The 13,621-nt window shown below is 42.2% G+C and overlaps 1 protein-coding gene across 6 annotated transcripts in view; it reads left to right on the forward strand.

Annotated features, from left to right (window-relative positions):
• The first annotated feature begins 2,048 nt into the window (after positions 1-2,048).
• C23H6orf89 (chromosome 23 C6orf89 homolog) overlaps positions 2,049-13,621 on the forward strand; it is a 40,360-nt gene continuing 28,787 nt past the window's right edge. The window contains exons 1-3 of one of the 6 annotated variants that reach the window (XM_059880545.1): positions 2,049-2,106; positions 9,810-10,120; positions 13,198-13,500. The gene's annotated coding sequence lies outside the window, so the exon portion shown is untranslated. The remainder of the gene's footprint in view (positions 2,107-9,809; positions 10,121-13,197; positions 13,501-13,621) is intronic. The other 5 variants (XM_059880546.1, XM_059880547.1, XM_005223360.5 and 2 more) reach the window with 5 other exon arrangements.

Raw genomic sequence — 13,621 nt, forward strand, 5'->3', positions numbered from 1 at the left:
AATGAATAAAATTATTTTTTTGAAAAGAAAATTACATTTTAGACTGATGAAAGCTGTGCTAATGTAAGGTATAATTAATTTACACTTCCTGCAGTCTTGTGTTTGTGCCCTCGTTATGGCCTTTGAGTTGGATGAGAAAGTTTTCATTGTTGGTCCAGTCTGTTATCTGAGTTTCCTTTCTCTGGACCTTATGTAGTTCCTTACTACATATCTTGGGAGGCTTAGGGCATGGTGAGGATGCATTGGGGTTTAACAGAAGCATAAGACAGTACCTTGCTGGCTCATTCCAAAATCCTTACTCAAGAGGCTCAGTTTTGGTTGGACTTTTTATTCCCAAGAGAACATTAGGTGTCAGTGGCTTCATGGCAGAGTTGACAAAGAGGCCTAGATTCCTGTTCTAAGTTCACTATTAGATTGCAGCTTGTACTTACTTCATTTATTCTGTATCTAAGTTTAATGTGTCTTCTGAATAAATATCCCTTATTAAAAATTATAACATCATAATTAGAACAACATAATCCAAAACTATAACATCATTTTTTGAGCTGGAATCCTAAGGATCATCCTCTTTATCTCTGCTCCCTGTAAATGACACATCATCAAACAATGTCAACTCTTTTTTCCAAAGGTTCCCAAATTGTATTCCTTTCTTCCCATTCCCACTGCTGTTTCAGACCTTTAACACCAGGATTATTTCAGAAGCTCCTTTGCTGGAGCTTCCCTGCCCTTTGGTTTCCCTCTAGTAATCCATTTTACACACAGCAGCCAAAGCCCTCATCTGAAATACTATGATATTGCCATGAAGTATTAAATGGTTTCTCTGCCTATTATAATCCCAAATCACTTGGCCTGAGCTTGAAGGCCCTTCATCATTGACCACTCACTGACTTCTCCAGTCAGATTTTGGACTATTTTATTATCCAAGCCTTATATGTGGAATCAGCATTCCCACTTTCAGACTTCTGCCCAAGCTAGTCTTTTTCCTTGCAATGCTTTACCAAACTTCACCCAATCTCCCTTGTTCGTCTCCTCTCTACTCATCCTATCTGTAGTAGACTCTCCTTCTCTCTTCCTGATCTTTAATTTGGTGCCACATTCCATCGCTGTCTAAATGCTTGTCTCAGATTTTTCCTTATGCAGTTGGGCTTCCCAGGTAGCATAGTGGTAAAGAATCAGCCAGCAATGCAGGAGACACGAGTTCAATCCCAAGGTCAGGAAGATCCCCTGGAGTAGGAAATGGCAACTCACTCCAGTATTCTTGCCTGGAGAATTCCATGAACAGAGGAGCCTGGAGGGCTACAGGCTATGGGGTCGCAGAGTGTCAGACATGACTAAGCAGGCATGCCTTATCCAGTTCAGTTCAACATTCACGCAGGGCATGTTCCAGATCAGAATCTGAACAGAGCGAGTTTCCAGTGTAATCTCGAGCAATTTAACCTTTCCATAAACTTCAGGTAGGTTAGTAAGAGGGTAAATGAAGGTTGTTTAAGCAGTTTCACGAATATAAAGTCCTTTGTAATGTCTGCTGCTGCTGCTAAGTCGCTTCAGTCGTGTCCGACTCTGTGCGACCCCATAGACAGCAGCCCACCAGGCTCCCCCGTCTCTGGGATTCTCCAGGCAAGAACACTGGAGTGGGTTGCCATTTCCTTCTCCAATGCGTGAAAGTGAAGTCGCTCAGTCATGTCCAACTCTTAGCGACCCTATGGACTGCAGCCTACCAGACTCCTCCATCCATGGGATTTCTCAGGCAAGAGTACGGAGTGGGGTGCCATTGCCCTCTCCCTTTGTAATGTCTGGCAGAGAGTAATTGTTGACTCACAAAGAGACAGCCAGCAAGGACTGAAGAAGACCGAGAGGGAAGAACTGGCCGCCAGGGGGAGCAAGAAGCCGAACTCTCCAGATCTCGTGATAGTTCCCAAGTTCTCCGAGACATCGCCTGATCTACTTCTGGCGGAAGCTTCCGGCGGGAAGAAGAAGCGCTGCCTCGCCTGTGGAGTTGCTTCCGGGTCGCGCGCCCGGAAGTAGGAAGTTGTCGGCCTATCCTCCTCGCCCGGAGGCTTGCTGTCCCCGAGGCGGGAGGAGCCCGAGGGGGCGCGGGCTCAGCGTGTGAGTGATTGGGGCCCGAGGCCGGGAGGGGGGAGGCAGCTTCGTGACAACACTGTCGCCGCACCCGTCTGTAAAATCCTCGCGCAGCCCACCTTTCCGCGCCAGTGCCACTCGTGGCCCTGCGCTGACCTCTTCTTTGAGCCTTTGGCGTTTTGCGGACTGACAGCACCCTTCACCAACTCCCCGGGGTCAACTTTCTTAAGACTTCTCCCTTTTTTCCGAGAGTTCCGCCCTAAATGAACTTGTTTCGCGGGGTCACAATATGACCAAAACAGCGGTCCTAGCAAAGTCTATATTTCATTGCCCTTTCAGATTTGTCTTTTTTTTTTTGAATATTTACAGTAGATTTCCCGCCCCACTCCGAAACATCTTTTTCTGATAATTGTTAGGGAAGGAATTTTTTTTTTTTTTAATGTGATCTTGGTATATGATAAACATGGCATCTCGGATTTCAGAAAGGAATATGACTTGGTTTATTGGCTTGATTAAATGAGCTGTTTGTAATCTCCATTTAGAACAAGGAAATTTGCCTGCTTCATGTTGCCTAGTATTTTAAGATCATTAGTCCTGCAAGCCACACCTCTTTTCTGGTCTAAGAGCCTACATATACTTGGTATTTGCCAGTACACCAGTTTTAAGGTATTTGGCCTTCTCCTCATGATAGGGGCTTCCCTGGTGGCTCAGATGATAAAGAATCCACTTGCAGTGCAGGAGAAGTGGGTACAATCCCTGGGTCAGGAAGATCCCCTGGAGGATGAAACAGCAACCCATTCCTGTATTCTTGCCTGGAGAATTCTATGGACAGAGAAGCCTGGCCGGCTACAGTCCATGGGGTTGCAAAGAGTCAGACAGACTGAGCGACTAACACTTTCACTCATAATAGAGACTACTTCCAGAATAATTTCTGTCTTTTCCTATTTGCTCATTTGGTTGTTCCCACAGTGGAATCTTCCATGGACATCTCTCCCTTAATAAATTTGCTTGTTTGAGTTATGACAGTTTCCCTTTAAGGAAGGACATGCTTTAACCTAAATTTAGCTTTGCTACATTGAAGTTTTGACTGAAGTTCACATCCACCAATTCGAATACCACAGGCCCTGTTTGCCCTTTCTGCTACAGACCAAAACAGTTTTCAAGACTCAGTTCAAATCCCTGTTCTTCCACAGCTACTTAAAGCTCCACACACACAAAAAATCCAAGTGTGAAGTTCCTATCTTGTTCACCTAAACTCTCATTAGGCTGATGTATTTTTAAAAAATGAGAAGTAAAATAACCATTAGTTTGTGAACAAAATGATTAGGTGTTTTCTATAAATTGTTCAACAGGCAGTGATAAGGTTCCATATCTCTGAGGTAAATTTCCATGTCTGTTATTAGTTTGTGTTGTTATTTTCTCCAAAAAATCTGCTTTCAAGGAACAGTTTCGTGGCAAGGAGACAAGGAATAGATGTAATACAGGGTAATAGGGTTGTGTTTAAGGTTCAAAGGGCAGAAATGAAGGGCCAAGATTCAAAGGGCAGAAATAGTGTTCACTCATTGGACAAAGCACAGGGGGATAGTTTTTGTAAACAGAAAATTACATGTACAGAAGCAGAAAGGTGTGAAATAGTATGGCAGCAAAGAATGTGAGGAAAGAATGGGAAACGAGACTGAACAGATAGGCAGTAACCAGTGGGTCATGCTAAGTAATTTGGACTTCATCTTATTGTAATTATTATGTATTTAATTTGGGTAATAAGACAAATGTTTTAGATATATCACCTTGTAATTGCTTACAACATGGTTGGAAAGACACAATTATCCTTATTTTATAGATAAAAACTCTGAGGCTTTAGAGAGGTTAAGACAGTGTCTCATGGCCACACAATAGATGGAGAATCTAGTATTTGAATTCAGCTTTTTCTGACTCCAGTGCTGGTATTCTTAACCACCATGCTAAATTATTCCCTAGCCGGGCGTGGGAAGTCAAGGAAAGTGCTAAAGTGCTTTAAATAGATGAGCAATGTAAGCCAGTTTGTGTTTTAGAAAAATAATTTGTAGAGACTGGCTCAGAAAGGAGAAAAGGGGTTGGAACTATAGAAATTAAAATATCTTTGTGATGGTCTATGGGAGGGATGTTGAGGGCCTTGACTGCCACTAATGTAGAGCTAAAGAGGAGGTGATGAATGTGAGAGCTATACAGGATATAAAATTGAGGATTTGGTGATTGGTTCATCGGTGGGGATGAGGAAGCAGGAGGAGAGGTTTTAAATTTGGAAAACTGATGTTTCCATTATTTGAGAAAAGGAATATAGTAGGATAAACAGTTTGCAGGGGAAAAATAATAAGTCAGGTATGGACACATAACACGTAGGAGACTATAAGAAATTTGGGCCAGGATGTCTGGTAGCTGATTAGATGGATGGGTCTTGAGTTTTGGAGAGCTCTAGATTGGAGAAGTGGAGAAGGCAATGGCGCCCAACTCCAGTACTCTTGCCTGTAAAATCCCATGGACAGGAGAGCCTGGTGGGCTGTAGTCCATGGGGTCGCGAAGAGTCGGACGCGGCTGAGCAACTTCACTTTCACTTTTCACTCTCATGCATTGGAGAAGGAAATGGCAGCCCACTCCAATGTTCTTGCCTGGAAAATCCCAGGGACAGGGGAGCCTGGTGGGCTGCTGTCTATGGGGTCGCACAGAGCTGGACATGACTGAAGCAACTTAGCAGCAGCAGATTGGTGAAGAGATTTAGGAATCACTAAAGCTGGTGGCTAAAGCCATGGAGGGAATGAGACAGTCAAGGACATCCGTGATGAATGCCAACATTCCGAGAGAATGAGAACAAGAGAATTATGCCAAGATTTGAGGGCACTTGAGGGAGATAATGGATAGGAATGGCAGCTGCTGCAAAGAGATAACTGAAAAAGTGTCCTTTGGACTTGGCATGTGAAGAAAGCCTTTGGTGACCTTAGTGAAAGCAGTATCGGTGGTGTGAGGGGAAAAGAAACAAATGCAGACCTGAGAAACGAGAAGGAAGTGAAACTTTTTGTTTGTTTGAGAGCTTAACTTTGAAAAGAGGAAGAGTATAAGCTCTGGAAATCTAGAGAGGAAGAATTTTTTTTTTTTTTTTTTAAACCATAGAAACTAGAAAAAGTGAGGCGAGGTTTAAAAATCTGGGGGTTCCTGCTTCAAATATGTCAGTGTCATAAAAGGCCAGAAAAAACACCAGCATCTGTTGTAGATTTAAATAGACCAACGAGACATAACAGCTAACTGTGATATGTGATCATTGGTTGGTGCCTAGATTTCTACAAAGCTGTATGGCCTTTCTTTCCTTTCTTTTTTTTTTTTTGAAAGCTTGACCATGGACTAGATATTAAATAATGTTAGAGAATTATTAATTTTAATAGGTATGACAATGATGCTGATGGTTATGTAGAATAATACTTTTATTTTCAGGAGGTACATGTTGAAACATTTAGAAGTGATTTCATGATGTGTTACATTAATAAGTTTCAAATGGTTCTGGTAAAAAAAAAAAAAAGACAGTTGGACAGAAAGTAAATATAACCAAATGTTTGTTAACAATTGGTGAATCTAAGTTAAGGATATACAAACATTCTTTGTACTACTACAGTTTTTCTAGAGGCTTGAAATTTTTCAAAATAAAAAATTGAGAGAACAACAGTATATTTTCAGAGAGCAAAGAAAACACTAGACTCTTCAAGTCACAATGAGCAGAAATGTCCAGAAAGAGGAACGTTGATGATAAGAGTACAAAAAAGTGGAATTCCCTTAATTGTAAATTTAAAGCAGTTATTACAGTTTTAAATTGCTCCTCTTTTAAATTGTATCATTTTAATGTGTTATCATTTATCTTTCCTTTAAATGTGGAATTTGGTTTTTATTACAATTCAATGATAACCTTTTTTTCTGGTTTAATGAAACACGTCTTCAATCAATGAGAATCATTGGAAAAAATAGAATGGAATATATTCATAACACTGAAGAATGGATTATCATACTACATAGCTAGCATAATACTAAAGAACCTAGTATGTGGAAAAAGAAAATTTATTGTTAGGTACTCTGTATGTTCCTACCGTAGTTGAAGATTGGGAAATATTTAGATGGGCTTTTGAAACTTTCTTTCTGAATACAGCTTTTGTGTTTTAACTAGATGAGTCAGTATTGCATCTTAGAGTTGCCTAGATGGTATAGCTGTTTATTTGGGGAAACAGCTTTGGATTTGACATTCAGGGTGATGTCGTATCAGTGTTCAGAACATATTTATATCAATAGAGAAATTCTGTTTTAAACATATAAAGGAGAAATGTACATTTTGTCTGACCTCTTATCCTGTCTTCTGCTTTAACCGTCTTTATTGGTGAGTTCTGTAGGAGTCATTCTACCAGCTATGGCTCTGTCCTGTGTTTTCCTATACTGAGACTCAGAAGGAATTGTGGAGACCATCCCTTCAGAGTTGTCAGTTGCCTCCTTCTATTCCTTAAGTAATCCTTCAGATATTAATAGCCCCCTGGCTTATCTCCCCCAGGCCTCTCTTGAAAGCAGGATTTCTTAACCTCAGCACTCTTAGCGTTTTGAGCTCTCTGTCATGGGGAGTTGTCCTGTGCATCGTAAGAGGTTTAGTCTTTCTGCATTAGATGCTGTAGTGCCCCCTACAGCTTTTGTTTGTGTGTGTTGATGTATAGCTTTATTTGGAGAAAAATGTATCATTCACAGTCTATTGCCAAGTGCACTAATGTGTGTCCACCCCACCGAAGATGATAATCTGTTACGTAAGAAATTGTTTTGTTCAAGATCAGAAGTAAATACAAGCCTAGGAGATTTGCTGTGAGACATGAGTTGTGACTATGAGAGAAAGTAGAAATTCCAGGTTTTCCTTTCTGTTCCCTTTGGTTTCCCTCTTCTTGGGACTTTGAAGTTGGCATGGAGAAGAAAAAAATCATTGGGAAACATTGAGTACCCCTCCAGTTTTGACAGTCGAAAAGGTCTCCAGACATCCCCTGGGGAGCAGAATCACCTGCTTGAGAAGTACTGTTCCACAGCAGTGTCTCCTGATTGGGGGTGTGCCTGTGATCAGCAGGAAAGAGGTTTGAAAACTTCCACACCTGGGTCCCACTCCCAGGCTTCTGGCATTTCGGTGTATAAAGGGTGTTGCATGATACCTTGATTTTTATAACTCTGTAGGTCATTCTGCCTATGCCCTTGCAGGTATAAGCCACTGTTAAGAGTCGAGCTCACTCATCGAAACTTCTCTCTGTGGCAAAGCTCATTTCTGCCAGAGTTGGACCTTCTTACTAGAGAGAAAGGGATTGCCATCAAGCTTCAGCTGATTTCACTTAGTCTAGATGAATATACTTGATGCTTAACCCTGACTTTGTGTTTGTTTGTTTTTTAAGGGGCAAGTTCTTTGTTTTTGTTTTTTTAATACAAACCCTTGTGTTGAGGGTTGACTTTCAACAGATCCTAGCAAGGGAGCTGCTCTGCTAGTTTGACCTAAAGGGACAAGATTTTTTGTTGTGGTTGTTTAATTAACATCATATCCACTAGATGCCAGTAGTACCCCTGAAGTGTGACAATCACAAATGTCTCCAAACTTTTTACATACCCCTGGGGGAAGGGGGAGGAGAGTTGCCCCTAGTTGAGAACCACTGATTTTAGCAAAGACAAAAAGAAGGCTTATTACCAAGACCCGCCATGTGCTCGTAGAAACTTCATTAAATTATTAGTAACTATCCTTCTGGTATCTCGGGAAATGGCATCAGAATCTCAGGGAAGAAGGATATACAGCTTGCGAGAAGTGTGTGTATTCAGTATCATATTACCATTTTGTACTTCCAGAAATAGTCATATACCCCTAGAATTTTAGAGCTAGATCAGATCAGATCAGTCACTCAGTCGTGTCCGACTCTTTGCGACCCCATGAATCGAAGCACGCCAGGCCTCCCTGTCCATCACCAACTCCCGGAGTTCACTCAGACTCAGGTCCATCCAGTCAGTGATGCCATCCAGCCCTCTCATCCTCTGTCGTCCCCTTCTCCTCCTGCCCCCAATCCCTCCCAGCATCAGAGTCTTTTCCAGTGAGTCAGCTCTTGGCATGAGGTGGCCAAAGTACTGGAGTTTCAGCTTTAGCATCATTCCTTCCAAAGAAATCCCAGGGCTGATCTCCTTCAGAATGGACTGGTTGGATCTCCTTGCAGTCCAGGGACTCTCAAGAGTCTTCTCCAACACCACAGTTCAAAAGCATCAATTCTTTGGCGCTCAGCCTTCACAGTCCAACTCTCACATCCATACATGACCACTGGAAAAACCATAGCCTTGACTAGCCGGACCTTTGTTGGCAGAGTAATGTCTCTGTTTTTGAATATGCTATCTAGGTTGGTCATAACTTTCCTTCCAAGGAGTAAGCGTCTTTTAATTTCATGGCTGCAGTCACAATCTGTAGTGATTTTGGAGCCCAGAAAAACAAAGTCTGACACTGTTTCCACTGTTTCCCCATCTATTTCCCATGAAGTGGTGGGACTGGATGCCATCATCTTTGTTTTCTGAATGTTGAGCTTTAAGCCAATTTTTTCACTCTCCTCTTTCACTTTCGTCAAGAGGCTTTTGAGTTCCTCTTCACTTTCTGCCATAAGGGTGGTGTCATCTGCATATCTGAGGTTATTGATATTTCTCCCGGCAATCTTGATTCCAGTTTGTGTTTCTTCCAGTCCAGCGTTTCTCATGATGTACTCTGCATTTAAGTTAAATAAACAGGGTGACAATATACAGCCTTGATGAACTCCTTTTCCTATTTGGAACCAGTCTGTTGTTCCATGTCCAGTTCTAACTGTTGCTTCCTGACCTGCATACAAATTTCTCAAGAGGCAGATCAGGTGGTCTGGTATTCCCATCTCTTTCAGAATTGTCCACAGTTTATTGTGATCCACACAGTCAAAGGCCTTGGCATAGTCAATAAGCAGAAATAGATGTTTTTCTGGAACTCTCTTGCTTTTTCCATGATCCAGCGGATGTTGGCAATTTGATCTCTGGTTCCTCTGCCTTTTCTAAAACCAGCTTGAACATCAGGAAGTTCACGGTTCACATATTGCTGAAGCCTGGCTTGGAGAATTTTGAGCATTACTTTACTAGTGTGTGAGATGGGTGCAATTGTGCAGTAGTTTGAGCATTCTTTGGCATTGCCTTTCTTTGGGATTGGAATGAAAACTGACCTTTTCCAGTCCTGTGGCCACTGCTGAGTTTTCCAAATTTGCTGGCATATTGAGTGCAGCGGAAACTTTAAAAACATTCTGCTTCAATCCTCATGCTTTTTGGATGAGGAAATAGGCCAAGTGACTTAGACAAATCATAGCAGTGAGTATAGTAAATGCTACAACAGTGATAAGTTCAAATTCTATAAATACACATTTAAAATATCTTTATTGAGATATAATTTATGTATGCCATGAAACTCACCTATTTAAGATGTACACTTCAATGGGATTTTTTTATTCACAGAGTTGCGCAACAATCACAATTTGTTTTGAACATTTTTGTCACTCCGGGAAATAGCTTTGTATCTATTAACAATCACTCCCCATTCCTCCCCACCCCCTCCCCTAGGCAACCCCTAATATTTTCTGTCTCTATTTTGCCCATCCTTGACTTTTCATATAAATTCAGTCATGTAATTATCTTCTTTCACTTGGCATAATATTTTCAAGGTTCATCCATGTTGTAGCTGCTGCTGCTGCTGCTGCTGCTAAGTTGCTTCAGTCGTGTCCGACCCTGTGTGACCCCATAGATGGCAGCCCACCAGGTTCCTCTGTCCCTGGGATTCTCCAGGCAAAAATACTGGAGTGGGTTGCTATTTCCATCTCCAGTGCATGAAAGTGAAAAGTGAAAGTGAAGTCACTCTGTCGTGTCCGACTCTTCGTGACCCATGGACTGTAGCCTACCAGGCTCCTCCGACCATGGGATTTTCCAGGCAAGAGTACTGGAGTGGCGTGCCATTGCCTTCTCCAGTCATGTTGTAGTATGTGTCAATGTTGTATTCCTTTTTATTGTCCAGTAATATTCCATTTTGTGGATATTATTGATGTATGAATATTATTGAAATCCATTTTGTTATCCTTTCTTGGATATTTGGATTGCTTTCATTTTTGAGCTCTTATGAATACTGTGACTTAAACAAGTTTTCGTGTGGATATTTGTTTTAAATTATCATGGGTACATACTTACAAGTGGAGTTGCTGGCTCCTGTGGTAGCTCTGTATTTGAGTTTCTGAGGAACTGCCAGACTTTTCCAAAGCTGCTGCGTCATTTTACGTTCCCACTCGCAGTGTACAAGAGTCCCACTGCCAGCACTGGTTATTCTCTGACTTTTTGATTATAGCCATCCCAGTGGGTGAGAGGTGCATTTCACTGGGGTTTTGATTTACACTTCCTTGAATACCAGACCACCTGACCTGCCTCTTGAGAAACCTGTATGCAGGTCAGGAAGCAACAGTTAGAACTGGACATGGAACAACAGACTGGTTCCAAATAGGAAAAGGAGTACGTCAAGGCTGTATATTATCACACTGCTTGTTTAACTTATAAGAGTACATCATGAGAAACACTGGACTGGAAGAAACACAAGCTGGAATCAAGATTGCTGGGAGAAATGTCAATAACCTCAGATACGCAGATGACACCACCCTTATGGCAGAAAGTGAAGAGGAACTCAAAAGCCTCTTGATGAAAGTGAAAGTGGAGAGTGAAAAAGTTGGCTTAAAGCTCAACATTCAGAAAACAAAGATCATGGCATCCGGTCCCATCACTTCATGGGAAATGGATGGGGAAACAGTGTCAGACTTTATTTTTTTGGGCTCCAAAATCACTACAGATGGTGACTGCAGCCATGAAATTAAAAGACGCTTACTCCTTGGAAGGAAAGTTATGACCAACCTAGATAGCATACTGAAAAGCAGAGACATTACTTTGCCAACAAAGGTCCGTCTAGTCAAGGCTGTGGTTTTTCCTGTGGTCATGTATGGATGTGACAGTTGGACTGTGAAGAAAGCTGAGCGCCGAAGAATTGATGCTTTTGAACTGTGGTGTTGGAGAAGACTCTTGAGAGTCCCCTGGACTGCAAGGAGATCCAACCAGTCCATTCTGAAGGAGATCAGCCCTGGGATTTCTTTGGAGAGAATGATGCTGAAGCTGAAACTCCAGTACTTTGGCCACCTCATGTGAAGAGTTGACTCATTGGAAAAGACTCTGATGCTGGGAGGGATTGGGGGCAGGAGGAGAAGGGGACGACAGAGGATGAGATGGCTGGATGGCATCACTGACTGGATGGACCTGAGTCTGAGTGAACTCCGGGAGTTAGTGATGGACAGGAAGGCCTGGCGTGCTTCGATTCATGGGGTCGTGAAGAGTCGGACACGACTGAGCGACTGAACTTAACTGAACTGATGGCTAATGAGGTTAAACATCTTTTCATGAGTTTCTTGGCCATTTGTATATCCTCTGTGGAGAAATATCTATTTAGATATTTTGCCCATTTTTAGTTGGGTATTTATCTTTTTATAATTGAGTTCTAAGAATTCTTTATGAACTCTGACTCTTAGTCCCTTATCAGATATATAATTTGCAAATAACATCACCCTCCCCCATTCTGTAGGTTGTCATTTTACTTTCTCGATGGTATCATTGGCAGCACAAAAGTTGTTAATTTTGATGTAGTCCAATTTAATTTTCTTTAGCTATTTGTGCTTTTGGTATCCTATCTAAGAAGCCATTGCCTACTCCAGTGTTACAAAGATCCCCCTTTGTTTTCTAGTTTTGGGTCTTCTATCCATTCTGAATTAATTTTTATCTGTAGTGTAAGGAAGTGTCCAACTTCATTCTTTTGCATGTGGATATATAGTTGTTCCAGCACCATTTGTTGAAAATATCCATTTTATTTTCTGTTATTTTTTTTTGGCCATGCCATACAGATTATGGACTATTAGTTTCCCTACCAGGGATTGAACCCCAGCCCCCAGCAGCAAAGGAGCCAAGACCTAACCACTGGACTACCACGGAATTCCCGAAAATACACAATAGACTTTCATCACCCTTTTACCTGAATCTTAAAATGAAGCCCTATGTGGTCTTTAAAAAAACTCTTTGAGCAACGGCAGAGAGTTTGGAGAAAGATTGTGTCCCCTAAAATGTGTGGGGGACCCCTCCAGTCCTCAGAATCTAGGTTACCTGTTTGTTAACCCACTGTTCGAAGTCTGACTCTGACTTGGTCAGCCTTGGGTTGGGGCCCAGGTATGAGCATTCCTGAAAGCTCTCTAGGTGATCCTGCCGTGCAGGCAGTTGAGGGCTAGGGCACTGTTCGAGGAGGAGCTGTACCGGGGTGTGTGCTGGCCTGTGGAGCGCAGGCCGCTGCCTCTGTGGAGCTTCCTGACTCTTCTGCTCTACAGAGGGCAGCATCTCCTCACGGAAGGGATAGAGTTGTTCCATGTTAGTGCTTCTCCATGTTAGAAACACCTTAGGGATGAAGTCTGTGAAATAAGAGGACCCTGTGCGTTATGAAAACAACAACAGCAAAACTCCCAACCAACAGAAGACAGCGTGGATCCCAAGGGCTGTTTCTCCTCCTACGAAAAAGTGAAAGTGAAGTCTGACTCTTTGTGACCCCATGGACTGTAGCCTACCGGGCTCCTCCGTCCATGAGATTTTCCAGGCAAGGGTACTGGAGTGCGTTGCCATTTCCTTCTCCAGGGGATCTTCCCCACCCAGGAATCAAACCCAGGCCTCCCGCATCGTAGGCAGATGCTTTACCGTCTGAGCCACCAGGAAAGTTTTTTCCTCCTATAAATGAAGAAGAACACTGTTCCGTAGCCCAAGTGCTTTTTAAAGAGAAGTGCTTTATTTTGTTTTACAAGTGATCCAGGGAGAATTCTATATTGCCTTTACTTTTTGCCTTTTATTGTATGGCCATTGTGAAACGGCCTGGCTTTAAAATAAGTGTGAGAACACAAATTGAATTTTAAAATAAGTTATATAGATCTTAGGTTTTTAAAACATGTAAAATACAAACGAAATGCCCTTTGTTGTCTAAAATTCTGTTTGCAGAAAAGCATGAGGACTGCAGCCTGCCAAGTGTGAAGTGCTCCCATGCCGTGGTTTTGTGTTGTCTGAAATGCTTGCTCAGCCAGGAACGAAGCATATCAGCAGGTTCCTCAGTAAATCTTGCCTTCAGTGATCAGTTCCTCCTCTCATGTTGCTAAAAGGTTCATTTGATGTGAAAGGAAGGAAGTAATTGATCAATAACACTTTCTGTAGTCTATTTCTTTTTATTTTAGTAAATTACCTGTAGCAGATCTCCTGTGATTGGTTTCAGAAATCTTTTGGGAGACTTCCCAGGTGGTCCAGTAGGTAAGACTCCTCGCTCCCAATGCAGGGGGCCCAGGTTTGATCCCTGGTCAGGGAACTAGATCCCACATGCCTCAACTAACAGATCCCTCATGCCACGACATAGATCCCAAGTGTCACAACT

The sequence above is a fragment of the Bos taurus genome, chromosome 23, assembly GCF_002263795.3.
Source record: "Bos taurus isolate L1 Dominette 01449 registration number 42190680 breed Hereford chromosome 23, ARS-UCD2.0, whole genome shotgun sequence".
NCBI lineage: Eukaryota > Metazoa > Chordata > Mammalia > Artiodactyla > Bovidae > Bos > Bos taurus.